The following is a 27,662-nucleotide window of genomic DNA, read 5'->3' on the forward strand; positions in this document are numbered from 1 at the left end:
CGTCTGTGCGACACCACATAAAGGGCTTATATGGTAAATAAATAGCAAAACATGCCACAGTCGGGCGTCTATGCGACACCACTTAAAGGGCTTCTAGGTTAAATAAATAATAAACATGCCACAGTCGGGCGTCTATGCGACACCACATAAAGGGCTCAAAATAATCACAGTGAATATCCCGGAGGTAGAACCGTCCCAGAGATACTCAATAAATCAAATAATGAACAACGTTAGTCCATAACAATAATAATCACAATCATCATATGTCACTAGTCAAAATCAAAGTTTTGACTTAGTTGTTTTTCCTTCGAAGACCGACACTAAGACCGACACTTGACCCAACCCAGAATGTAGTCCTTAACCACGGTCATGGCTACTTGAATAGGTTTAATCTCTGCAGAGGGTGTACTCTTTACCCACGAGTAACGGATTCCGTTAGTCCATCCGGACTAATTCCGCTTACGGTCTTTTAGTTGGAAACACACCCAACCGCACACACCAGCTTGACTCATCGTTGTCTGGAATCACCCACGACACTTGTTAAGCAAAACTCTAAGTGGGGAGGCTACAACCTCGATTAGCATGGGATCACAAAATTTATACCGCGCGCAAACTGGGGAAGATACCCCCTCGGCTACAACGGAAACACCCATGCCCCCTGACCGGATGACTGGCTTTAATCCATGGCCATGGTACCCTCATCCCGGCCCCTCTGTACGGTGTGTGCTAGAAAGGGGTTGAAAAATTACTGAACCGTACCCTACCTGTGGCAGGGACAAGTGGTAGCATGAAACAAGTGTGGGGGTTACTGGAACAAGACTCGATCTACGGTCGACTCAGGAGGTTTATGTGTTACTTGCATAATTAGCATAACAAATATGTTTTCAACAGACATAACCACCACTCATCATGTCTCACTATGCCGTACCGGACACAATCTTCTCAACGGCCGGAGACAAGTTCGTGTCTACCCAAGACTGAGGCTTTCCCGGGTTCCTTCCGGTGTGCATGAGAGGCATATGATGGTGACTATTATCTCAACATATCAACTCCAACATCATGAATCATCAATATTCACTCGTGAGTTTGAACATATCATCATAGAAAAATAATGAAAACTCCGAGACGGGAGGTGGTGCAACCGTATCAAACAACACACGACAATATTATGCCAGGCTTCAGAATGCTTGCCTTCAAGTAGTGGGGAGGCAGGGTGCATTCCAAAACTTTGAAAGTTTTTTTTCTCCTCTCTCCAAAATCCTATTAAAAATATTTTTGGAATCAATGTATAGTTTCAAAAACAGTACCAAAAAGTTGTCTAATTTTTTTTGAAATAAATCTTAAAATAAACTAGACAATATTTGAGAGAGGTAGGAAAAAGAATCAATTCATTTGGAGTTATATTTGAAAAGTTATAGGCAGTCAAAGTTTTGGTCAAAAATCTGTTTTTAAAAATAAAACGGAAAAAGAAAAACATTTCGATTACTGACCACGTCGAAGGTGTATTTTGGTTTTACGCCTCCACTAATCCAGCATGGACGGCGCGCGTGTCACTGACAGTGGGTCCAGCGGGCCCACTGGTCAGGTTTGACTAGTCCTGTCCATCCTCTTCCTCTGCCCCGAGCAGAGGCGGGACTCCAGCGACGCTCGCCGGCAAACGGCGGCACCGTTCGAGATACCAAGGGTGGAGATGGATCCGCGGGTCTAGGGCGGTCCTCCTGGTGGTCGCCAGTCAGGTGGGGACGGAGGGAGTCGTCGGCTGCAGGCTTCGTAGCGGCCGGTGGCTTCGGGAGTTTTGGGCGTTTGAACTACGATGGCTCCCGGTCGTGTTTGAGCAGCTGGGCGGCTCCGGAAGACGAAGGGGAGTCGGGTGGTGGTGTTGGCTGGACGGGGGAGGGCCTGGTTGTGACGAAACGGACCAGAGGGCGGCGGTGGCCGAGCTGGCCGGAGACGAGGAACATGGCCTCTCCGGGTCGATTGCAAGCTAGGGGAGTGCTAGGGGAGTGGCTTGAGGCTGCCTGTAGTCTAGGAGGAGCTCGGGGTCACCATTTATAGAGTATCTAGGTCGGTTCCGCCATCGCCGAGGATAGGATCGTCGGCCGACCATTTCTGCTGTGGCAGGGCATCATGGCACCGACGAGTGCTTGCGGGCGCGCAAGGGGATAAGCTTGGACTTCTCCAGGGGCAGCTGGCGCGCAGCTGCGGCTTTGGCGGCGCCGACCATGGCAGGAGCTCACTGCGGACGCCGGCATGCCGCCAAGGGACTCTGACGGCGGTGCTGTAGGGCACCAGGGGTAGCTTGGAGCGTTCTAGCGAGTGGTCGAGGGTGGGGCGCGGCTCTGCAGGGTGAGCAAAAGCCAGGGGCGCGACGCGGCGGCTCGGTGCACGCGCGTGCAAAACGTGCGCTCTGGGCACGCCCAGAGCATGCACGCGACATGTTCGACAGAATGCCAAGGTGGTCTAGAGCACTCGGGTGAGGCTGGCAACTAACAGGACCAGGCTAGGGTTTGCAAGAAAGCTAATGGACAAGGGGGTTAGGCCAGGAGACCAAGCTTGCAATGCTAACCAAAAACCATGTCAAAACCGGCCATGCACACAAGGTGTTTGGCAAAATGCCAAGGGCACCTAGGCATTTCTTGGAGTGGTCATAATTTCCAGATTGGGGTCTCTTAGGAGTAGGTGATGATGGCCAGGTTAGTTTGTCAAGGGAAGAAACTTTTTAGTGCAAATATTTGAAAAAAAATCAGTTTTTGGCAGAAACTAAAGGCTGTCATTTCATGGACCAAAACTATTCCAAATGGTTCATGCTCCTAGACTTAAGGGTTTTGCAGGAAGGACTAGAAGTAGGAAAAAGGACCATGGGTAAATGAGCAAGTAAAAACATGGTTGCAGTATAAATCCACAAGTTGGACCAGAATGAAAAAGAGGTTGATTCACTCAAAAAATTTAAAGGACATAACTGGGTTTTTGCATAAAGGTGGATAATATACTCCTGCTGACCTCCTCAAATTTTGGTGGAAGTTTTAAAGAAATATTTAAATAGGTTGTAGTGCAAAATTGCCCACTGGACCAGATTTAAAAATTAGGTGTAAAGCTCAAAATCTCCAATGAACAGAAGATGTTTTTGCACAAAAGTTATTTAGGGATATCATATGTCATCCCCAAATTTTGGTGAAAATTTTAGATGCATTTATCAAATGGTTGCAATGCAAAAGAGGTTCTGAAAAATCACTTTGAAAGAATAAGGGTCAAGAAAAACAATTATGCAGATAAAACCATTGATTAGGAATTGTTTTATTGAGAGAGTATAGAAGTCCAATAATATTTTTGGAAAGTTTCCACTTGGGGGAAAAACTCCTCAATATTAAAGAAAAATGGTTCTGAAATCAACAGAAAATCCAAAGAGCAAAATTATAAAACTCTTGGCAAAAATTTTAATACTAAAAACATGGTTAAATTTTTGGGGTGTTACAACACTACCCCCCTTAAAGAAAATCTCGTCCTCGAGATTTGCTAAGGGTTGTATTGAAAAAAAATATTACTCTCACTTATCACAAAAATAACCGTATTGCTACTGTAAATAAAATGTAACTACAGTGGGAGGGCAATAAGTGGAGCAAAACTACAGTGTGGCACACTGGCGAGGCATGGAAAATTTTTACGGTCAGTTCCTTCTATCGGTTACAGTAAATTTAGAATAAATTTCTAAATTACTGAAAATATACGCTGGTCGTACCCGAGAGCACAGTGCTCTCGGTGGCTGACAGGTGGACCCGGGGTCCAGTTTCGGTCTCTTCCTCTACCTCTGGCTCTCTCTTCTTCCTCTCTCCCGCGTGCTTTCCCGCGCTTTCTCCACCGGCGACGTCTAGCTCGTAGGGCATCTAGGCCGTACTGCGGTAGTGCGCGGCGTGCTAGCTGCCGGCGCCGCGTGCACTCACCTCACGGGCCAGTGCGCTGTCGGCACTGCTTGCTGATTCGCCTCCGAACACCGGCGATCGAGCGACGAGCGGCGCTGGTGGTCTTCGCCCACCGTACACCGATCTCGAGCTATAAAACGACCGTGGTGCTCCTTCTTCTTCCTCCTCCTGACCTCGCTCTCCTTCTCCTTTTCTGTCTGCAGGAGCTCGGGATGAGGCTCTAATGGCGGAGGCGATGCCGGACTGGTACGTGATCCTGATGTGCGGAGGGTTGGCGGCATTGCTGGGGTTCTCCGTGCTCCTGTGGGTGATGATCCTCGATGATCGTCGTGATGCGGCCGCTCGAGTGTTAGTTCTCCACGGTGGCGGTGATCACGATGATTAGGCGCGGTGTTAGGTGCTAACTGCTGTCAGGGTGCCGGAGGTAATTTGTACCTGAGTAATTACTCACAAATCTCTCCCTCTAAGACTGTGGGGTGTTAGGGAGGCAATTAAGTTGGTGCAAAAATGGGCACGTGGATTTGCACTAGGTCGAGTGGTTGTGAGTCTGCTGTATTGGTGCTGCATGAAAAAAAATCTATGTCGTGAAGAAATGTAAGCTGCAACAACTCCGAGAAAATCTCACTTCAGAAAATTTACTGAGGGTGAAAACAGTTAATAAAAAAATTTACCGAAGTAAAATCACTCATATTGATGGAAACTAATGATTTAATTCATCGCACAAATTTAGGATACCACACACAAGTCGTAATACATAAATAAATGCAGGGACCATAAACACAGTAATAACATCTACAACGATAATGGTAGTTGGACAGGGTCCTGAGAAAAAGTCTCTAGAATCGGGGCACACTCTTCTTCTATCGGGGGAAGTGGATTGACCAGTCGATGAATGTGCCTCTCCTGGTTGGACCTCAGAGGTCTTACGATGGCGATTTGGCTATTTTTTTAAAATAATATATATATTTTTATTAATTTTCATAAATATTACGCTGGATAAAAAATTTCAAAAATAATACACCGTCGGCCCGCTGCAGGCCGACTGGGCCTAGTCGGCCCCCAGCAGGCCGATTGGATTCCAGTCAGCCTACAACTGGCCGACTGGCCCCTGTTGGCTCACTGTGGGCTGATTGCGTCCTGTCGGCCCAATGTGGGCCGACTGGAGCTAATTGGCTCGCTGGGCTAATTGTTTTTGCAAAAAAAGTAGGCATAAAATATATATGTTTAAAAAAATGTTAATCATGTAACTAAAAAATGTTAAACATGTATAAAAAAATGTTCCTGATGTATACAAAAAAAGTACAATATATATGCAAAAAAGTTGACATAAAAATATGTTTTAAAAAGTGTTAAGCATGTATTTAAAAATTGTTAAATGTGTGTATAAAAAATGTTCGTTATTTATACAAAAAATATAGAATGTGTATGAAAAAAAGTTGACACCAAAAAAATATGTTTGAAAAAAATGTTCTAGTTCCATACAAAAAGAGCAATCAATCATACTTAGGTCCGTGATGCTCCCATACCGGATCCGGAGCTCGAACATTTTTTTATACACGTTTAACCTTTCATTCCAATACATGAAACATTTTTGTGTAATCGTTGAATATTTTTTCAAATACAATATTAACATTTTTTTTCAAACATATTTTTTTGGTGTCAACTTTTTTTCATACACATTCTATATTTTTTGTATAGATAAGGAACATTTTTTCAAATACATGATTAACATTTTTTTCAAACATATTTTTTTGGTGTCAACTTTTTTCCATACACATTCTATATTTTTTGTATAGATAAGGAACATTTTTATACACACATTTAACAATTTTTAAATACATGATTAACACTTTTTGAAACATATTTTTAGTCAACTTTTTTGCATATATATTATACATTTTTTGTATACATCAGAAACACCCACATCAAGCCAATTAGCTCCAGTCGGCCCACAGTGGGCCGACAGGACCCAATCAGCCCACAATGGGCCGACAGTAGCTAGTCGGCCAGCTGTAGGCCGACTGGAATCCAATCGGCCTGCTGTGGGCTGACTAGGCCCAGTCGGCCTGCAGCGGGCCGAAGGTGTATTATTTTTGAAAAAAATTACCCAGCGTAATATTTATGAAAATTAATAAAAAATGTATTATTTAAAAAAAATTAGTGGCGATTTGAGGATTCAAATCAGCGAGGCTCTGGAGATATCCCATTACTCGCTGGGTCAAGCGCTCTTGAGCGATGACATACTGGGCAAGATTGGCCAGTATTGGGTCTCTCTCGATTCGTCCACCGGGAAAAGATGTTACTTCTCCGGGTGCTGCATGACTCGAGAAATAATAATATCCCCGTTCGCTGGCATAGGGGACTGCGAATCGAAGACGAGTAAGTGCCTCATACGCCGAAGCTTCTATGGCCATGTGCGGAGTTGGCATAGATTTCCCTACGAAGGAAGCTTCTGTGGGGTCTTGGTTTGGGTTTGCGGGAGGGACGTGCACCACTGCCCAATATTTTGAGGTGGATGGGGTGATCCTTGATTTGAGCAGCTCATACTGGGGTGGATGGATAGCACTCATGGTACTGCAGGTAAAGTCCCACAAAACTTTAACAAAGCTACCTGGAGTTGCATCTGGAGTCCTTAGATAAATACTAGGGATCAGCATGGCAATGGAAATGGTTGTGCGAGTGGTGCTCAGGGTGAGGGGTACTTGGCAAGGTCACTGGGTGCACTACTAGGAAAAGGGCTATAGATAGGATTGATACTAATGGCGCACCAGGTAAGTAGTGCGCCACTACTATACACTAATGGCGCACCAGGCACACGGTGCGCCACTAGTATTGAATGTTTTTTTCATTTTTCCATACACTCTAATGGCGTATGGTGACAAAGTGCGCCATTACTAGTTCAACCAAGTAATGGCGCACCCTTTAAACAGTGCGCCATTAGTATATAATTTTTTTACTTTTTTGCAAAATTGCTAATGGCGCACCGTGTATATTTTCATGGACACTTTCTGATCTCGATATTGATCCCACCCGCACCCTCCCCCGCTAGCTCCACCGCCACCGCCGACCCACCGCAACCCTCCCCCGCTCCACCGCCGCTGACGAGCACCTGGTCCCCCGCACCCTCCCCCTCTCCACCGCCGCCAACAGGCACCCCCGCACCTTCCCCCCGCTCCACCGCCGCCGCCGATGATATTTTCAATTAACAAATTTGAACATATTTTTTAAAAAATTATTACTGTTTTTATAAAAAAAATATTACTATTATGATTTAAACAAGTTTGAACATATTTAAACACAAATAAATATCAAACAGGATTTAAAATGCATAAAAAATATTGGGGAGCCTGGGAATCGAACCTAGGACCTCCTGGTGTGTGTGCTACGTACTGACCAGTCGGGCTAGTGGGTGGGTTCTTTTTGATCTCGATCTCGATCCCACCCGCACCCTCCCCCGCTAGCTCCAACGCCGCCGACGACCCACCGCAACCCTCCCTCGCTCCACCGCCGCCGACGAGCACCCGGCCCCCCGCACCCTCCCCCGCTCCACCGCCGACAACGGGCACCCCCCGCACCTTCCCCCCGCTCCACCGCCGCCGCCGATGATATTTTCAATTAACAAATTTGTACATATTTTCTAAATAGTTATTACTGTTTTTATAAAAAAATATTACTGTTATGATTTAAACAAGTTTGAACATATTTAAACACAAATAAATATCAAATAGGATTTAAAATGCATAAAAAAAGTATTGGGGAGCCTGGGAATCGAACCCAGGACCTCCTGATGTGTGTGCTGCGTACTGACCAGTCGGGCTAGTGGGCGGGTTATGTTGTAGATAGGGTTAGGTGGTATATATGTCGGGCTAGATTAAATTACTTATGGCGCACCCTTCGGTGGTGTGCCATTGCTATTGATGTACTTATGGCGCACCCCTGGGTGGTGCGCCATTGCTAAGCCTCCCCCACACTAAAATCCCCAATCCCCAATCCATCTAATCCCTCCCCTGCCTCACCCATCGTCCCCGGCCGTATGTGCACCCGACCACCCTCTGCCGCCGACCACCTCCCTCACCGTCCCCCCTCCGCCCGCGCCCGCGCCCTCGCCGTCCCCCTCCCCCCGCGGCCCCGCCTGCGCCCCCCTCCCTCCCGACCTCCCCCTACCCCTACCACCTCTCAACCGCCCCGTCCCCTCAGCGCCGCCCGTCGTCTCCCCGAACACTAGCTCCGTCGGCGTCGGGGACGACCACCTCAAGCCCCACGCCGTCCTCGGCCTCACCCTCTCCACCGGCGGCGCCCCTTCCTCCGCCCCTGCAGCGCAGCAGCAGCAGTAAACAGCCAGGTAAGATGATGATGCATTTTCATTCAGTCTTTCTATTTGTACTACTTGTTTGTTGTGAAGCTAAGATGATGATGCTATTTTATTTGAACAAGTACCTAATGCTGACCGATGGGTTCAGTTTTAATTTGCTAAGTTAGAAATGTAGATGATGAATATCATAAATTAGAACCATAGATGGTGATTTTCCTCTCTCTAGCTTGTAGCTTAAACTACTACGTACCCCATACCAGGATAGCTAGGGTTTAGGTGTGCATGCAATTATTATTTTTTTCCTTTCTAAGATTTTGTTTCTAGTCACACCCATAGGTTTCAAGCTTCAAGAGACCGCGGGTTTGTTGTAGGTAGCATGAGCGAGTGGCGGATGCCAGATAATGTCGAACTTGTCATGATGGTGGTACTAGAAATTAATCCTAAGGATGGTACCATGAAATCATTAACCTCACATCTTAGGATGCTCAACACCACTGTTATTTGGAACAAAATCACTATGTTCATTTATTGTTTTCATATAAAAAGTAAAGTTAGGTGCGTGCAAAATCTTACTGCAAAAACATATAAATGAAAAATTAATTCATGTTCATACATTTAGGTGCAACAAGTTTTTGTAGGGCTCATACGAAAGAACAAAATGCGCTCGGGGAATCAACTCCTATTAATGGATTAAGGTCTTCTAGTTAGGAAATTGAAATATATTGCTCTCCACCCTCCCTCAAGATCCAAAGCAGCCAAAGGCTATTAGTGGTTCTCGTAGAGGCACATGAAGAAAAGAGAGAAAAGTCAAATGTCGATTCTCATTCGTTGGTGGCAATGAGAGGGATCGGAAACAAGATAGACTCTTTATGTCAATTGGGTGAATGGAAAGAGTTGTTCTTGCAGAGTATTCTGCCACATAACTTCATGCCAAGAATAATAGTGTCGAGTACCAAACAAATCAGGCCAAAAAATTGTAGCTTCACAGGTTTGGGGGCAAGGGTTTCTTTGAACCACTAGTAACTGAAGCATTTGAACTTCGTTGGTGCCAACTATACTTGAAGAAATAGCTTCTGGATGCATTGGATATTTTTGCATGTATCTTTGACATTAGCCTTTCTAGTTCAGTTGTCAAGACATGATGTTCTTGTAATTTGCCTCTGATGAAAGGGTTGGGTCAGCTTATAGTTGCTTCGTTAGTTTTTCCTACAATGCCATGCTTATAAAACCTCTTCCAATGCACACGTACTTAGATGAGGTGCTAAACACATTAAAAAGTTTAGAAACTAATGCCCCAATGCATAGGTTTTTAACTTGTTGTAGTTAAGATTCTTTTATGTAATGATTTAGCAACTAAACTCCTCTGTGCATTGGTGGGCTTATTTCATTTAAGTGTTGTTTCTAGGTTCCTGCGCTTGGCATTGTTTCTCCTCTTAGTTACAAATTAAAATTGCTCAACATGATAATCATTTGTTATCTTATTCCAAGATGCACATTTCCTCTGAAACTGACTGAACCGTTCTTAATTTTGCAGGTAGAGGGCAAGATAATTTGTTGGTTGTTTGCTGTCATGTTGTTATTACTTCCATTAGGGCATCTGTTGGTTCATTAACCTTTCTAACATCTGCATCTTAGTGTTCGTTTGTTTACTGCATAAAAATATATAGTTTTGCTACTGTTATGCCTGTATTCACTGCTGCTGCTACTGTACTTGTGATGATGTTGTAGGTACCCCGAGAGGCCCTTGAGTTTGCCGGAATGTCGATTAACTTCCGTTCCGGCAAATTCGGGTACTCCATATGTCCTATTTTCAGCAAAGGTAATGCTAAAATTTTCTGTGAATTTTAGCATTACTTTGCTAAAAATAGGACAAATGGGGTACTTGCGACTAATGCCTGTTATCATGCATGTTTTATGATCTGTTGTAAGGGTACTAATTGGTCTCTTCTGCTGCTTATCAGAGATGGCGGGAAGCAGCCACCGCCGATCTGCAACACCGCGGTACGAGTTGGATGCTTCCGAGTTCTTCACTGTCATACTTGAGGCTTAAGTATCATCCATGACACAGGTATATAAAACGAGAGATCTCCCCTTCACCCATCTCATTATGATATCTGTTGTTTGCTACATCACTCATTGTCCCAAACTGCAGAGGCTGCCTAACAGTTTTATGAACATGCTGATGTGTGAAGATCCGCCAAATAATATGAAGCTGCGACAGGCCAACAGCGGGTTTCGCAGGCAGTGGGATGTGCAGTTGGTGATCAAGAAGGGCCACATGTACATGTCTCGTGGGTGGGACAAGTTCTACCGTGCCTACGACCTGCAGCTGGGGTACTTCCTTCTCTTCAGGTACGACAACGACGCCAACATGCTCATCGTGAAGGTGTTCAACAAGACTATGTGTCGCATGCGCTACGCTGCCGATGATGATGCCGGTATGTTCTGCCTCTTCTTATTCCTCTACATTTGGCTTTGTCTCACATCGATTGTTAACGGTCATTGTTGCATTTTGGACAGGTAATGGGAGCAGCAGCAGCGACACTGGCTACAGCCAAAGCAGCAGCGACTATGGCTGTAGCGAAAGCAGCAGCGATTCTGGCTGTAGCGAAAGCAGCAGCGATTCTGGCAGCAGCATAGACAACAAGAAGGATGATCCGGACTGGAGTGCGGGAGAATAGGAGCAGAGTGAGGATGAGGAGCTGCATGATGACTATGGGCATCAGGCTGAGGATGACCTAGCGCTGGTGGTGGCTGACCAAGGGCAAGAGATGGTGGTGGCTGACAATGGGCAAGAGATGGAGGTGGCTGAGGATGACCTAGCGCTGGTCGTACCTGAAGGTGGCCTCGCGATGGTGGTGGCGCCTGACAATGACCACGCACCGGTGGTGGCGCCGGCGATCCCACAGCTAGGCGACATGACCACGCCAATTGTGGTAGAAGACTACATCCCACTGCCTCCACTGCCTCCACCGCCTCGCGGCTCTAGGCGCATCAGGGAGAGGAAGGAGAAGAAGGAGAAGAACAATGCATGAGAACTGAACTTTGTCAGGTATGTCAGATCTCCAATAGGTTAGCTATCCAAAATGATATATATATACTTAGTTACCTATGTTATCTCTAATATGCTTAGTTTCCTATAGGTTAGCTTCATTTTTACCTAAGTTGGCTCTAATATACTAACTTAGAGCTTATATGCTAAGTTTCCTATAGGTTAGCTCCAAAATAACTTATGTTAGCACAAAATGATCAAGTTTACATAATAAGCTTATAGTTTTTTCTTATTCTTCTTCTTTTCCAAAATGACATAGGTTAGCTTCATTTTACCTAAGTTGGCTCTAATATACTAACTTAGAGCTTATATGCTTAGTTTCCTATAGGTTAGCTCCAAAATAACTTATGTTAGCACAAAATGATCAAGTTTACATAATAAGCTTATAGTCTTCTTATTCTTCTTCTTCTTTTCCAAAACTCTTCTTATTCTTCTTCTAGTGTTCTTCTTCTTCTAGTATTCTTCTAGTCTTCTTCTTTTTCTTCTTCTAACTTCTTGTTTATCATTTTTCAGATTTGATTTAATTGACGGAAGCTTGCGTGGATGGAGTGCTTCTTTTCCATTTGTGTTTTCATTTGTATCAATGTGAAACTTTTGTGAATTGATGGATAACGGTGTTGGATGAACAATGTGAAACTTTTGTAATATGTAACAACGGAACTATGTGTTGGCTATGTATGTATATATGATGAAACTTGTGTGTTGGATATGATTTTTATATGGATGCTTGTTGTATATATATATATGTGTTGAATATCTCATATGTGAAATAGTGACCTGAGATTAAGAAAAAACAAAAAAAGTAAAAAATTGTTACTAATGGCGCACTACCATGTGGTGCGCTATTAGTATAGCAGATAATAGTGGCGCACTGTGGGCAATACTAATGGCGCACTACGTGGTGCGCCATTAGAACACCAGATTCTAATGGCGCACATGTGGTGCGCCATTAGAAAAAAATTATAATGGCGTGATGCTAGTGGCGCACCAGTAGTGCGCCATTAGAAGGCAAAACTGGTGCGCCACTAGCATGCCTTTTCCTAGTAGTGGTGGCCTCTTATATAGCATTGGGGCTAGGTTATTTACCGTGGCGAAAGGTAACTAGTCGATCGGGTCTACTCCATGGGGTCGGGGTCAATGCTACAACTACACATATCTCGGAAAAGTGACGTATTACTGTGGGAGTCGTCGGTGTGATATTGGTAGCTAGGCCTGAAAAATAAATAAACAGCAACCGCATGCTCACATATTTAATGCAAGGCTACTATTTAAAATAGAGGCACACAAGCAAGCTGCGATTATTTAAGTCGATGCAGGATTACGAAATCACAGGGCGTGGGCTTACTGAGATTCGGTACTACTCGAGTGACTTAGTCTACCTCGTTTATATCTAAACGAGCCTGCCTTGTGGACGTCGAGACTTCTCCACGGGTTTCGCCATCGGGATTAGCTGGAGGGGGTGGAGGGGCTGCCAAGTCGGGGTAGCGATGATGACCATCCCGGGGATTGTTGGCCACAATCCCGCTGGAGCGTGTTCCCAAAATGCGGCGAAGCACTTCTGGGGACACCAAAGTATTGTGGTCGATGGCTGATGCAGTCCTCAAGGTCTCGATCGGGTGTCCGAATAGCACGACTGGGTTGTCGGCGTCGGGCTCATCTCCTCTCTCGCCGGGGCTCGGTGAACCAGCTCTCCACGAGCTGCGATCAGATCAAGGGTGATTTGATCAAATAGTTCCTCTAGTGCACCTAGATAGCGCACCAAATGCAATAATACAGGATCCGTCTCGTGATCTCCGTTGACATCCTGGGGTGGCCTACCATACCCATCACGGCTGGGGTAGTAGTAGAATGAGCGACAGTTAACTCTGGGCAACAAGTGCCGGAGTTGAACTATAGCCTCTCGAGCAGCTAGTTGAATGGCTTGTGGCTCAAAGGAAGTTGTCCTTCCGGTGAACCGGTAGGGGCGTTCTAGCAATAGTCCCCTACCATAGATGTGTACAGTGGCCCAGAATTGACGGCACTCATCGCTCATGGGTCCTTGGTACACAACATATTCTAGAGGCTCCTCTAATGCAAAGGCACGGCGGGTGAGGTTTGCTAGCACGGTCACAAAACCTCCAAGGTTGTTTGCCGTGGTTTCATTGTGCACGACGGGGCCAGGCATTATGGCTCGGTTTGGGGAAGAAGGTTGGGTTGTGCTGTGTTGAGGTTAGCGCACCCTTTTTATAGAAAAAGAGGGCAGAGTCTTCCTTCGCACGCTTGCGAATGAGAAAATTTAGGTGTTGGTCACTGGCGTGCGATCGACAGGCTAGGCTGATAGGTTGGGCACCGACTGCCAAAAGGTGTCGGGTCACTGTGGGGCTATCTTACGCGAGAAGCTTGGTCGGGGTTAGGTTAAGGTCTGGTGGTTTGGTTAACCTAGGTTTTTTTGACCTGGCTAAGATAGGATTAGCCAATGGTCAGCCTGGCTCTGATACCAAGTCTGTCAGGACCGGATTTCGGGATATTAATTTCCCAGAAAATGGTCCTTATGCTCACCAGCCCCAGGACTACTGTTAGCTGGAGAGACACAAACTTGATACAATAACTCCAAGCAAATTACATGATATGTAGTACAAGACCATTCTGGCCTATGAGTACAACACAAGGTTTCTAGTGGTTGGTGGCGGAAGCGGTTTGTGGATCATCTGTGTCTATGGGACTCCATTTCCCATGGGAACAGCTGACCAGGTTAACTCCTATCTTCGCGAGACTGCTATCACCATTGATTCGGTTCCGGGGACTGTCATCTTGATGCACCCCTCCGCGCAAGAAATCTGACCAAGACAATAGCCAGGGACAAGCCAGTGAGTACTTTGAATGTACTCGCAAACATTAGGAACACGGGTATAATATAAAAAACGATAATCATGCTCTGAAATATTCTATGATCACAACGTCAGTCACAAAAATATAATCCATGATGCACGCAGGCAAGTTATTCACGCTACACATGAATAATGCAATAAGAGAGTAGAAATAGAATGCCTCAGTCGGGCGTCTGAGCGACACCACAGAAAGGGCTTATAAGTGAAATAAATAACAAACGTGCCGCAGTCGGGCGTCTGTGCGACGCCACATAAAGGGCTTATAGAGTAAATGCATAACAAGCATGCCACAGTCGGGCGTCTCAGCGACACCACATAAAGGGCTTATGTGGTAAATAGAAAAACATGCCACAGTCGGGCGTCTGTGTGACACCACATAAAGGGCTTATATGGTAAAAAATAGCAAAACATGCCACAGTCGGGCGTCTATGCGACACCACTTAAAGGGCTTATAGGTTAAATAAATAATAAACATGCCATAGTCGGGCGTCTATGCGACACCACATAAAGGGCTCGAAATAATCACAGTGAATAACCCGGAGGTAGAACCGTCCCAGAGATACTCAATAAATCAAATAATGAACATCGTTAGTCCATAACAATAATAATCACAATCATCATATGTCACTGGTCAAAATCAAAGTTCCGACTTAGTTGTTTTTCCTCCGAAGACCGACACTAAGACCGACACTCACTAGTAGAAAATGGGGCTATTGTCCAGGCCAGGTCAGCCCATTAGTCCCGGTTCAATCCAGAACCGGGACCAATGAGGCTATTTGGCCCGGTTCGTGAGCCCCGGGGGCCGGCCGGGCCACGTGGGCCATTGGTCTCGGTTCGTCAGGACCTATTGGTCCCGGTTGGTGGGACGAACCGAGACCAATGGGCCTCGCTCCTGGCCCAACACCATTGGTCCCGGTTGGTGGCTTGAACCGGGACCAAAGGCTGCCCGTTAGTCCCGGTTCGTGCCATCAACCGGGACTAAAGGGTTGGTCCTCGTTGCGACCAGAGTTTAGTCCCACCTCGCCAACCGAAGGGGAATCGGACCGGTTTATAAGCCCCTCCCTCTCTACCTTATTGAGCTCCTCTGAAAATGAAAATAGATGCCCTTATATAGGGAATTTAGCATAAATTCATGCGGATTTCTCTTGAAATTCGTTATGAATTTGAGTTGAATTTCCTCTATAAGCGCATCTCTGCTCATTTCTGAGTAGTTTTTATATAGTTTTTTTCTTTTTCTGCTATATTTATTTTTTCTTTTTATTTCTGAGTTGTAATAAGCCATTAAAAATAAGCATATATGCTCCTTTTTTAGTACAGTTAATCACAACTATTTTTTGCTTCTATTCATTTCTGAGTAGTTTTCTATATTTTTTTCTTTTCTGTTATATTTATTCTTTTGTTTTTATTTCTGAGTTGTAATAAGTCATTAAAAATAAGCATCTATGCTATTTTTTAGTAAAGTTCATCAAAATTATTTTTTCTTCTTTTTATTTCTGAGTGGTTTTTATATAGTTTTTTTCTTTTCTGCTACATTTGTTTTTTTCTTTTTATTTCTGAGTTATAATAAGTCATTAAAAATAAAAAAGAGGCGCAATGCTCGTTAATTTGCTTCAAGCCTTTCAGAATAGTGTCAACTGCACTGCACATAGCTCTGTGCAGTCTACCGTATTCCTCAAGGCTTGAAGCTAACCAACGTGCAGGAGCATTGAGCCTCTTCGTCATCGTCTCTGCACTCAGGGCTTATAAACAGCTGCGAGTGCCTCTCGCTTGGCGAGGTGGGACTAAAAAAACAGCTGCAGGAAGAATCAACAAAAAAATAGCTGCAGAAAATAAAAAGTAGTTACACGGGTCCATTGGTACCGGTTCATGGCACCAACCGGTACCAATGCCACTCTTTGGTCCTGGTTGGTTGGACCAACCGGGACAAATGCTCATCTTTAGTCCCGTGCAAACAGCTGAACACGTCACGGTCGCCACTGATACACCTCAGTGCCATGCTGCCAAGTACCACCAGCCGACACAGCTTGAAGCCCTTGGTGGATCTGTCGTGCGTAGCACCTCCGACCAGGCATGACCAAGCATAGCACCTGTCGGCCAGGCATGACTTGACAGCTCCACCGAAGCTCTGTGCAAGAAGAAGCCGCTCCACCTCCTTCCTCTGACTTCTAGAGCTGCTCCACAAAACAATGCTCCCAAGAGAAAAACAACACCGCAGTGCCGCCATCGTCCGGTCTGGAACACCAGATCCTAGGGTTTCCCCCGGAGCAATACGAGTGGGTCAACGGTAGTCACACGACGATGCCTTCATCATGGTAACGACATGGAACGCCGCCATCGCCCGCCGTCAGCTCGGTTTTCACCGGCAACTACGTCTCCCCGACTCGCAGCTGGTGCCAGATGACGGATCCCGAGATCCGAACACCCAGCCTCAGGCCGACCACCTCTGACGGAAGAGATGACCACCATCGCCGGCTGCAACGGTCAGAACAGATCTGATCTATGCTATTTTTTAGTAAAGTTAATCAAAATTATTTTTTCTTCTATTTATTTCTGAGTGGTTTTTTATATAGTTTTTTTCTTTTCTGCTACATTTATTTTTTTCTTTTTATTTCTGAGTTGTAATAAGTCATTAAAAATAAAAAAGAGGCGCAATGCTCGTTAATTTGCTTCAAGCCTTTTGGAATAGTGTCCACTGCACTGCACATAGCTCTGTGCAGTCTACCGTATTCCTCAAGGCTTGAAGCTAACCAACGTGCAGGAGCATTGAGCCTCTTCGTCATCGTCTCTGCACTCAGGGCTTATAAACAGCTGCGAGTGCCTCTCGCTTGGCGAGGTGGGACTAAAAAAACAGCTGCAGGAAGAATCAACAAAAAATAGCTGCAGAAAATAAAAAAGTAGTTACACGGGTCCATTGGTACTAGTTCATGGCACCAACCAGTACCAATGCCACTCTTTGGTCCCGGTTGGTTGGACCAACCGGGACGAATGCTCATCTTTAGTCCCGGTTGGAGCCACCAACCGGGACCAAAGGTCTTCGTTTCCCGCCCTTTGGGCTGCTGAAAAGAGGCCTTTGGTCCCGGTTGGTGGCACAAACCGGGACTAAAGGGGCATTGGTCCCGGTTGGTGCCACCAACCGGGACCAATGCTCTTGCTATATATACGGGACTTAGCAGTTTTCGCCAAAACCCATCTCTTTCTCGCCCCGACGCCTCTGCTCCTCGTCGCCGTCGCCGTCGAGCCCTGCCCCGCGCCGCCCCGAGCCCGCCGTCCCCGTCGCCGCCCGAGCCGCCGTCGTCGCCCGCGCGCATCGTCGCCGCCCCCATCGCCGCCCGCGTCCCGCGTCGCCCCGTCATCGCGTGCCCGTGCCGCCCCGACGTCGTCGCCAGCCGCCGCCCCTGCCCCGCGCCGCCCCGAGCCCGCCGTCCCCGTCGCCGCCCCGAGCCCGCTGTCCTCGTCGCCCCTGCCCCGCGCCGCCCCGAGCCCGTCGTCGCCCCTGCCCCGCGTTGCCTCGACGCCGACGTGAGCTTTTTTTTATTTTTGTTAGATTTTTTTAGATTCTTTTTGTAGTTCATAGATTTTTTTGTTAGGTTAGATGTGTAGTAATTTAGTTATGTAGTTCATAGATTTTTTTGTTAGATTAGATTTTTTTTTAGATTACATGTTAGTAATTAATTTGTTCATATTGTGTTAGATTTTTTTGTTACATTAATTAGATTTTTTTTTGTTCGATTAGATATGTGTAGTAATTAATTTGTTCATATTATGTTAGACTTTTTTCTGTTAATAGATTTTTTTGGTGATATTATTATTGAATATGCATGTTTGGTGATATTATTGTTAATAGATTTTTTTGGTGATATTTAGATTGTGTAATTATTTTTGTTCATAGAATTTTAATGATTTTTTTGTTCATGGTATTTAGAAAAAGGAAAAAAAGAAGAAGTAGTTTATATATAGTTGAACTAGCTAGTTGATTTAATAAACTAATTTATTTTACTATATAATGAAGTAGTTTGTTTTTAGTAAGTACTACTTATTTATTTATAGTAAGTGCTTAGTAGTTGAACTAGATAGTTGATTTAATTAGATTTTTTTTTAGATTAGATTTTTTTTAGATTGCATGTGTAGTAATTAATTTGTTCATATTATGTTAGATTTTTTTGTTAGATTAATTAGATTTTTTTGTTAGATTAGATATGTGTAGTAATTAATTTGTTCATATTATGTTAGATTTTTTTCTGTTAATAGATTTTTTTGGTGATATTATTATTGAATATGCATGTTTGGTGATATTATTGTTAATAGATTTTTTTTGGTGATATTTAGATTGTGTAATTAATTTTGTTCATAGAATTTTAATGATTTTTTTGTTCATAGTATTTAGAAAAAGGAAAAAAATAAGAAGTAGTTTATATATAGTTGAACTAGCTAGTTGATTTAATAAACTAATTTATTTTACTATATATAGAAGTAGTTTGTTTTTAGTAAGTACTACTTATTAATTTATAGTAAGTGCTTAGTAGTTGAACTAGATAGTCGATTTAATTAATAAAACTACTTTTATTTAACTATATATAGAAGTAGTTCCCGCGTCGACGTCGGCGATGCCTATCCCGCATCCTCGTCGTCGTCGGCTCGGCGGTGGAGGCCTGCTTGATCAGGGCCATGTTCGGGACTGGGCTCCGCCGGGTTGGTATTGGGAGGTGCTACCTTCCGGGGGACGTAGGTTGGTGAGGAGGCAGCCCGTTGTTGACCCGATCCTTGTTTGGTGGCGGTCGCGTGGGCCAGTGACGGTGGTGAGGCATCCGGACACCGCGGAGGTGGTACGTCACCGTGTCAGCGAGGAGGACGAGCACGTCCGTCGCTACATGGTTGCATTGGAGGGGAGGTTCGACAATACCTGGCAGGTTCTTCAGGGATCTCACTGAAGCTGTGATCCTGTGATGGTTCCTTATCTTTGGGTGTCCACCGCCCGCGTCGATACCCGTCGGGCGCTACGGTTCTAGTTGTATTAGTGATAATATTCGATGATGTACGGACACCAAGAGATGATGTACTTTTGCTTATAATTATTGAATGCATGCTAATTTGAATACTATACTTTATTTTATGATTTGGTTTTGCTTATTTTATGATTTGGTTTTGCTTATTGAATGCTCATATTGGATAAGTTCTCCTTCATTCCCATGTGCTAGACAATTTGGTATAACAATGCATTCGGGAATGAAAGAGGAGCTACGTACATCGATCATCGATAGTCAACCCATGATTAATAATAATGATCTAGTTTAATATTTGAATTATGAACGTAGGCCGGAAATGTCGTACTCATCGGACGACGAAAACCGCCCGGGGGAGTGCGACTGGTGCCACGACGATCGAGGTATCTGCGACAGGTTCATTGAGCTGGACGAAGATCGGCGCTTCAGCATTAAGCTCGAGGAGACCTGCGATGTTCATACGGTACGCAACGACGACAATAGTTTTTTTCGTAATTAAGCACGACTTCAACTATTTTAACGTGTATTTTTCATCTTTTCCAATTCGACTAGCTTATCCCATGCTTTGCAAGATGCTATGTCTTGGAGAGGATGGGTTTTGAAGACCATGAAAGTTTTGAAACCAAAAAAATTATCCTAAGTACCCATCATGGTGTGGATTTTCAAGTAAAGCTGTACAATGCTCAGAGTGTAACCCATTTTGGTTGCAAAAATTGGGATGCATTTTGCAAGATGTATGGTCTTGATGAGGGTATGCTTGTCACCATGGATCTTGGTGATCCTACAATCGAGCAAGAGACACCTTCGATTTGGGTCCTTGTGGATACACCTCCAGTTCTTCCCTCATGTGAGCTAAACATAGTTATTAAGTAATTTATATTGTTTATTTCAAAATATATAGTTGACAACTTATCTCCATTGACAGCTTATTTTCATTCTTCAAAGAATGTGCGGAAGATGGTAGACAGAACGTACTACACCGAAGGCTCCGAATTAACTTATCAGGAGAAAATCATCTGGTCGGATTTTGTACTGATCTTGAGAATTACAATATCTACAATCAAACTCCTCATCATTATGGTAAATACGTGCCACTTGTGCACGTGTTGAACTACGGTAACTACCATGGAGATACCCTGGTAAGATTATTTTTTACTATTACAACATCCGTGCATCTTTTTGCACACTTCTAAAACTAGTACATCATTGCTAACTACGAAGTTATTACTATGTTTTTCAACAGATAATCCCGAATGATTGTGTGCCTCATCTGATGTATACGCATGGTAGCCTTCATGTTTTGAACATACAACCAGGTCGTCCTACGAATCTCAACTGTCCATACCGGGTTTCTAAAAGAAGTGGAGACATAACAATCAAAGAATGGAAAAAATGTATGGACAGTCGTAAGGAGCTTCTTAGAAGCAATAAGCAGCGAAGGGCAAGAATTGGAGACAGGATGATCGCCATTCTTCATAATGGAGAGTCAGGGTCTATATTGTTTTATGCTATTTTACCTTAAGGGTGTTAGGTCCTACCTGATACTGATGATCATGTGCTAAGAACAATTATGTAGGGTTGGGTTCGATGACTATGAGGATGATGATCGTATGACTTATTATTAATAACGAGAAGAAGTTGTATGATGATGCATGATTAGTAGGACTTGTTATTATATATATATGATGATGTATGATGCAAAGCATGCATGAGCATGTTATATCTGCGGGTGCAATGAACATAGCAGCAGCGTTGATAAACCAAGGACGAAGATAAGAGAGGACACTTCTCTCTATTAGCTAGCTATAATAACAACCTAAAAATAACCCCCAAAACCCCTAAAGCAGCCACTTTTGTAAAAAAATTGACTTTTGGTCCCGGTTGGAGCCACCAACCGGGACCAAAGGCCCCCTGACTGGGCTCGGCGCATAGGGCCACGTGGAGGCACATTGGTCCCGGTTCGTGTTTGAACCGAGACTAATGGGTGGAGGCATTAGTAATGACCCATTAGTCCCGGTTCATGAACCGGGACTAAAGGCCCTTACGAACTGGGTCTAATGGGTGGTTTTCTACTAGTGACTTGACCCAACCCAGACTGTAGTCCTTAACCACGGACACGGCTACTCAAATAGGTTTAATCTCTGCAGAGGGTGTACTCTTTACCCACGAGTAACGGATTCCGTTAATCCATCCGGACTAATTCCTCTTACGGTCTTTTAGTTGAAAACAGACCCAACCGCACACACCAGCTTGACTCATCGGTGTCTGGAATCACCCACGACACTCGTTAAGCAAAACTCTAAGTGGGGAGGCTACAACCTCGATTGGCATGGGATCACAAAATTTATACCACGCGCAAACTAGGGAAGCTACCCCCTCGGCTACAACTGAAACACCCACGCCCCCTGACCGGATGACTGGCTTTAATCCATGGCCATGGTACCCTCATCCTGGCCCCTCTGTACGATGTGTGCTAGAAAGGGGTTGACAAATTACTGAACCGTACCCTACCTGTGGCAGGGACAAGTGGTAGCACAAAACAAGTGTGGGGGTTACTGGAACAAGACTCGATCTACGGTCGACTCAGGAGGTTTATGTGTTACCTGCATAATTAGCATAACAAATATGTTTCAACATACATAACCACCACTCATCATGTCTCACTATGCCGTACCGGACACAATCTTCTCAACGGCCGGAGACAAGCTCGTGTCTACCCAAGACCGAGGCTTTCCCGGGTTCCTTCCGATGTGCGCGAGAGGCATGTGATGGTGACTATTATCTCAACATATCAAACTCCAACAGCATGAATCATCAATATTCACTCGTGAGTTTGAACATATCATCACAGAAAAATAACGAAAACTCCGAGATGGGAGGTGGTACAACCGTATCAAACAACACACAACAATATTATGCCAGGGTTCAGAATGCTTGCCTTCAAGTAGTGGGGAGGCAGGGTGCATTCCAAAACTTTGAAAGTTTTTTCTCCTCTCTCCAAAATCCTATTAAAACTATTTTTGGAATCAATGTATAGTTTGAAAAACAGTACCAAAAAGTTTCTGAATTTTTTTGAAATAAATCTTAAAATAAACTAGACAATATTTGAGAGAGGTAGGAAAAAGAATCAATTCATTTGGAGTTATATTTGAAAAGTTATAGGCAGTCAAAGTTTTGGTCAAAAATCTGTTTTTAAAAATAAAACAGAAAAAGAAAAACGTTTTGATTACTGACCACGTCGAAGGCGTATTTTGGTTTTACGCCTCCACTAATCCAGCGTGGACGGCGCGCGTGTCACTGACAGTGGGTCCAGCGGGCCCACTGGTCTGGTTTGACTAGTCCTCTCCCTCCTCTTCCTCTGCCCCGAGCGGAGGCGGGACTCCGGTGACGCTCGCCGGCGAACGGCGGCACCGTTCGAGACACCAAGGGTGGAGATGGAACCGCGGGTCTAGGGCGGTCCTCCCGGGGGGCGCCAGTCAGGTGGGGATAGAGGGAGTCGCCAGCGGCGGGCTTCGTGGCGGCCGGTGGCTTCGGGAGTTTTGGGCGTTTGAACTACGGTGGCTCCCGGTCGTGTTTGAGTAGCTGGGAGTCGGGTGGTGCTGTTGGCTGGGCGGGGGAGGGCCTGGTTGTGACGAAACGGATCGGAGGGCGGCGGTGGCCGAGCTGGCCAAAGACGGGGGAGATGGCCTCTCCGGGTCGATTGCGAGCTAGGGGAGTGCTAGGGGAGTGGCTTGAGGCTGCCTGAGGTCTAGGAGGAGCTCGGGGTCACCATTTTTAGAGTAGCTAGGTCGGTTCCGCCATCGCTGAGGATAGGATCGCCGGTCGACTGTTTCTGCTGCGGCAGGGCATCGTGGCACCGACGAGCACTTGCGGACGAGCGAGGGGATAAGCTCGGACTACTCCAGGGGCAGCTGGCGCGCGGCGGCGGCTCGAGCAACGCCGACCGTGGCAGGAGCTCACTGCGAACGCCGGTGTGCCGCCAAGGGGCTCTGACGGCGGTGCTGTGGGGCACCAGGGGCAGCTTGGCGCGTTCCAGCGAGTGGTCGAGGGTGGGGCGCGGCGCTGCAGGGTGAGCAAAAGTCAGGGGCGCGATGCGGCGGCTCGGTGCACGCGCGTGCAAATCGTGCACTCTGGGCGCGCCCAGAGCACGCACGCGACATGTTCGACAGAATGCCAAGGTGGTCTAGAGCGCTCGGGTGAGGCTGGCAACTAACAGGACCAGGCTAGGGTTTGCAAGAAAGCTAATGGACAAGGGGGTTAGGCCAGGAGACCAAGCTTGCAATGCTAACTAAAAGCCATGTCAAAACTGGCCATGCACACAAGTTGTTTGGCAAAATGCCAAGGGCACCTAGGCATTTCTTGGAGTGGTCATAATTTCCAGATTGGGGTCTCTTTAGGAGTAGGTGATGATGGCCAGGTTATTTTGTCAAGGGAAGAAACTTGTTAGTGCAAATATTTGAAAAAAATCAGTTTTTGGCAGAAACTAAAGGCTGTCATTTCATGGACCAAAACTATTCCAAATGGTTCATCCTCTTAGACTTAAGGGTTTTGCAGGAAGGACTACAAGTAGGAAAAAGGACCATGGCTAAATGAGCAAGTAAAAACATGGTTGCAGTATAAATCCTCAAGTTGGACCAGAATGAAAAAGAGGTTGATTCACTCAAAAATTTTAAAGGACATAACTGGGTTTTTGCATAAAGGTGGATAATATACTCCTGCTGACATCCTCAAATTTTGGTGGAAGTTTTAAATAAATATTTAAATAGGTTGTAGTGCAAAATTGCCCACTGGACCAGATTTAAAAATTAGGTGTAGAGCTCAAAATCTCCAATGAATAGAAGATGTTTTTGCACAAAAGTGATTTAGGGATATCATATGTCATCCCCAAATTTTGGTGAAAATTTTAGATGCATTTATCAAATGGTTGCAGTGCAAAAGAGTTTCTGAAAAATGACTTTGAAAGAATAAGGCTCAAGAAAAACAATTATGCAGATAAAACCATTGATTAGGAATTGTTTTATTGAGAGAGTATAGAAGTCCAATAATATTTTTGGAAAGTTTCCACTTGGGGGAAAAACTCCTCAATATTAAAGAAAAATGGTTCTGAAATCAACAGAAAATCTAGAGAGCAAAATTTTAAAACTCTTGGCAAAAATTTTAATACTAAAAACATGGTTAAATTTTTGGGGTGTTACACATCCCGTCGAGAAAATCTACAAAGATATCCAAACCGGGAGAATCACTCGCTCTAAAACTCGTTTAGCTAACTTTTGTGAACACTATTCATTCATCTCTAGCATTGAACCTATGAAGGTTGAAGAAGCATTGGAAGATCCGGATTGGATAAACGCCATGCATGAAGAGCTACACAACTTTGAGAGAAATCAAGTTTGGACATATGTTGAGAAGCCCGACAACAACCACAACATCATCGGTACCAAATGGGTGTTTCGCAACAAGCAAGATGAAGATGGACAAGTATTTCGCAACAAAGCACGTCTCGTCGCCCAAGGCTACACACAAGTCGAAGGTATGGACTATGGTGAGACTTATGCTACCGTTGCTAGACTTGAGTCCATTCGCATCTTACTTGCCTATGCTAATCACCATGATATCACCTTGTACCAAATGGACATTAAAATTTCTTTTCTAAATGGTGAAATAGAGGAGGAAGTTTATGTTAAACAACCTCCATGCTTTGTTATTCCTAAGAAACCTGGTCATGTTTACAAACTGCACAAAGCTCTTTATGGTCTTAAACAAGCTCCTAGAGCGTGGTATAAATGCTTGACCAAGTTCCTTATTGAAAAAGGCTTTGAAATTGGGAAAATTGATTCTACTCTTTTTACTAAAAGGGTTAATAGAGAACTATTTGTGTGCCAAATCTATGTTGATGATATTATATTTGGTTCTACTAACCCTAATTTTAGTGAAAAGTTTGGAAAGCTAATGTCGGAGAAGTTTGAGATGTCTATGATGAGTGAACTCAAATTCTTTCTTAGTTTGCAAATCAAGCAAACTAAGGAAGGTACCTTTGTCTCTCAAATGAAGTACACCAAGGACTTGTTCAAGAAGTTCAATATGCAAGAATGCAAAGGTATGACTACACCCATGCCTACTAATGGACATCTTGATTTGACCAAAGATGGTGAACCGGTTGATCAAAAAGTTTATCGCTCTATGATTGGTTCATTGTTATATCTATGTGCTTCATTACCCGATATCATGCTAAGTGTGTGCATGTGTGCACGATATCAAGCTGCTCCTAAAGAATGTCATCTTAAGGGCATGAAAAGGATAGTGAGATACTTAATCCATACACCAAATTTTGGAATTTGGTATCCAAAGAGGGCCTCTTTCGATCTTGTTGGGTACTCCGACTCGGACTATGCCGGTGAAAAGGTTGATAGAAAGTCCACTTCAGGTAGTTGCCAATTTCTTGGTAGATCTCTTGTGTCTTGGTCTTCCAAGAACCAAAACTCGGTATCCTTATCCACCGCCGAAGCGGAATACATTATCGCTGGTTCATGTTGTGCTCAATTACTTTGGATGACCCAAACTCTTAAAGATTATGGGATATATGTGAAACATGTTCAATTACTTTGTGACAATGAAAGTGCTATCAAGATTGCTCACAATCCCGTGAAACACTCTCAAACTAAGCCTATTGAAGTTCGTCATCATTTCATTCGAGATCATGTTGCTAAGGGTGACATAAATCTTAAGCATGTTCGCACCGAAAAATAATTAGCGGATATATTCACTAAACCACTTGATGAGAAAGTGTTTGGCGGGTTAAGAGGTGAATTGAACACCATTGATGCTTCAAACTTGGAGTAGGAACTCCATTGGATACATGCAAGACATGAGCTTATGACTAATCCTTGATATTTCTCTTATGATAATAATCTTATGTCTTGGATATATTTGCACCTTGCATGTTATCTAACCCATGTAGGTACTTGGATGAATCTAATTCCATGAGATTGTAACCTACTCATATCTTGAGCAATCTCTACATCACCAAGTCTCTACACAATGGTGGTTGAAGACAAGGAGGCACCATTCAAACATATCCTTTGACAAATTCTATGATTGGTTTTCATGATTGTCATTTTGGATACACAAGTGCTCTTCCTTGCAAAACTAACCCATGTAGGTAGGTGAACTCAAACTCCAAGTGGTGCTCCCAACTCTTGATGAGCTACATCAACCTTGAGCAACCCACACAAGTTCAACTACATGATTACGATCAACACCACCACCCAAGGTATGTTATTCTATCTTAGAAAAGATGTACTCCAAGTCATGAGTCAAAGCAACTCGACAAGATGTGAATACATCAAGATGCTTAAACGAAAAATGGCCCCATTTTGAGCTTAAACGATGAGTATGACCTATGATCAAGTGATCTCACTTGACTCCTAAGTCAATATACTCTAACATAGGTGACTTCGTCACCGACCAATTCTAGATGAAGTTCTCTCGTATTCTTTTCTATGCTCTTGCATTTGTCTCATGCATATTTGTTTCCCCTTTTTCAAAAAAAACTTCATCTAGATTTCTTTTCTTTTCTGTTTGTTCTGCATTCCCTGCATCCAATTCATTGCAAATCTTTCAGTTAATTCCTTGCAAATCCTTGTGAGATCTTACATGTCTAGTGAGCTGAGGTGACAAGTGTTTTCTCTGTGATGAGCTCGGTCACACCGGTCTCTTGCTTTCGGTCCAACCGAATCCTTTGATGCAACCGAAGCATACCACTCGGTGCCACGATTTCACTACAGGAAAAACATTTTGCCATTTGTTCCTGCATTACTTTTGATCCAGCTCCACTCAATGAATCCTGTCCTCTACAAGCATCACATTTACCTTAGTGCTTTGTGATGTGCCTCAAGGACCAAACCCATTCACGACAAATTCCAGAAGACCCTTCTTGGAAATTGATGTCAAAGGGGGAGAGAGAGAGATCACATCAAAGCTTAATCATATATCTAGGGGACAGAATACTCACATATCTAGGGGGAGACTGAGATCACATCAAAGCTCAATCATATCTCTAGGGGGAGAAAATACTCAAGGAGAGAGTAATCTTCAAGGATCCCAGATGCTTGGTGTTCAAGAGGAGAGATGCCACATGTCTTCTTGAGGGGAAAGACATGTTCATATGTGCTTATATGCATTAGCTCTGTTCATTTGTTTCTTTGAGCTCTGATTTTCTGTTCCCTATCTTCTCTCAGTATCACATGCTAGATTCAGGGGGAGCAAGACTTCTAAGGGAAAGAAATTCTTTGAATTCTTTGCACATCTTTACCTTTGGGGACATGTCTATATCAAATGTGGTACTCAGTACTCACTCTCTACATGTTATCCCAGTCTTGGTACTCTTGTGGTTTCTTTTGTTTGCTCTGGCCAGCAGGTGTATCTGTGTTATCTAACCTTGTTTACGCAGGTTCGTTCCATCCTAAGCCGACTCAAGACAACAAGGTAAGTATATGCATCACAGTCATGTGTATG

This window comes from Triticum aestivum, chromosome 5B, assembly GCF_018294505.1.
Source record: "Triticum aestivum cultivar Chinese Spring chromosome 5B, IWGSC CS RefSeq v2.1, whole genome shotgun sequence".
NCBI classification, from domain to species: domain Eukaryota; kingdom Viridiplantae; phylum Streptophyta; class Magnoliopsida; order Poales; family Poaceae; genus Triticum; species Triticum aestivum.